Source organism: Peromyscus eremicus, chromosome 20 (assembly GCF_949786415.1).
Source record: "Peromyscus eremicus chromosome 20, PerEre_H2_v1, whole genome shotgun sequence".
NCBI classification, from domain to species: Eukaryota; Metazoa; Chordata; class Mammalia; order Rodentia; family Cricetidae; genus Peromyscus; species Peromyscus eremicus.
The window spans coordinates 31284902-31286933 of NC_081436.1; the positions used below are offsets into that span (position 1 = coordinate 31284902).

General features: G+C 36.3%; 1 non-coding gene across 1 annotated transcript; it reads left to right on the top strand.

Moving 5' to 3' along the window:
* Positions 1-1042: 1042 nt before the first annotated feature.
* LOC131897266 (U6 spliceosomal RNA) lies at positions 1043-1149 on the top strand. The gene has a single exon (XR_009375622.1). It is a non-coding gene; the product is annotated as a U6 spliceosomal RNA (small nuclear RNA).
* Positions 1150-2032: the final 883 nt, after the last annotated feature.

A 2032-nucleotide genomic window follows, 5' to 3' on the forward strand; every position in this document is an offset into this window, starting at 1 on the left:
ATGAGTTTCTATTGAGGAGCTGAATAGACTGTGGCTTAGGTTCATGATTAAGAAAAATGGTTGAGTCCCAGTTAGTCCAGCTTGTTTAACTTCTTTTAACCTTAAGGTTGGGAGATGTGTTCATAGGTTTCAGAGTGCATCACAGATGAAACAAACCTTTAAAAATAACTTAAAGTTAGACTAAGATGTTTTTGACAGATAGCTTTGAGGTGAAAAAACTCAAGAAAATCTTTAGTTTTATAAAGGCACATAGTTGAATGCAGAACTCTTTAAGGTCAGGAAACAAGAACAAAGCAGCCCCATTATTACTAGCTGACATACTTTCCTTGCTAGATTTGGTTGGTGACCAAAGGTGATGATTAATTCCTTAGGCACATTTTTGCCCTCAATCTCCTCATATAAGAAACTCTTGATGAGTGGTTATGCATCCCAAAGATTTAAAGTAGAGTTTACCAATTCCTTTTAATACAAAAATGTTAAAGTTTGTGATTCCTTATAAGATTACCTTTCAAGATAAGTAATAAAGTAATTGGCCTTTTCTTTGTAACTACAAACACAGCCTGCCAGTAAAAGACCTGACTGAAGGGAATATCTTGTTCACCCACATGGCTAATTTATAACAAGTTGCATATGTATTAATGTATGTGGGCTCTTGGGATAATTTGTTTTTCACTTCTAATACATAGAATGTTTAATCATGTAAGAGATATGGAAAACATTCTGTTTTTTATATTCATTGTAATCATTCACTTGAAAAACAGAATGTAACCACATTGTAATTTTTATATTGCCTGAAATATTTTGCTGCGTTATATAAGCTGTAAGAAAATGAATAAAGATAGAGGTGTAGTGGGCTAGAAGGAAAACATCAAGAATGAGAGTTAGAAGGAAAACATCAAGAATGAGTTAGAAGGAAAAACATCAAGAATGAGAGAGTTGGAAGGAACTAGAAGGGAAACATCAAGAATAAAGATAGAGTTAGAAGGAAAACATCAAGAATGACAGTAGGAAATCACCAGGAAAATAAAGAATAGAAAATGCAGTGCTCGCTTCGGCAGCACATATACTAAAATTGGAACGATACAGAGAAGATTAGCATGGCCCCTGCGCAAGGATGACACGCAAATTCGTGAAGCGTTCCATATTTTTAGAATAAAGAAAGAATATTAAGAGCAGCAAAGGAAAAAGGCCAAGTGACATATAAAGGCAAACCTATCAGAATAACACCCGATTTCTCAATGGAGACTTTGAAAGCCAGAAGGTCCTGGACAGATGTAATGCAGACATTAAGAGACCATGGATGTCAGCCTAGACTAATATACCCAGCAAAACTTTCAATCCTCATAGATGGAGTGAACAAGACATTCCATGACAAAGCCAGATTTAAACAATATTTATCCACAAACCCAGCCCTACAGAAAGCACTAGAAGGAAAATTCCAACCTAAGGAAGTCAGATACAACCTCGAAAACACAGGCAATAGATAAAGCCACAGCAGTAGACCCCAACGAAGAAAAGTACACACACATCACCACCAAAAAATAACAGGAATGAACAATCACTGGACATTAATATCCCTCAATATCAATGGACTTAATTCACCTATAAAAAGACATAGGCTTACAGAATGGATACGAAAGCAGGACCCATCTTTCTGCTGCATACAAGAAACACATCTCAAATTCAAAGATAGACACTACCTAAAAATAAAAGGCTGGGAAAAGACTTTCCAATCAAACGGTCTTAAGAAACAAGCGGGTGTAGCCATCCTGATATCCAGCAAAATAGACTTCAAACTAAAATCAATCAAAAGAGATCAAGAAGGGCATTACATACTCATCACAGGAAAGATCCACCAAGATGAAGTCTCAATTCTGAACATTTATGCCCCAAACACAAGGGCACCCACATATGCAAAAGAAACATTATTAAAGCTTAAATCACATATAAAACCCCACACATTAATAGTGGGAGACCTCAACACCCCACTTTCACCACTGGACAGATCCCCCAAATCGAAACTTAACAGAGA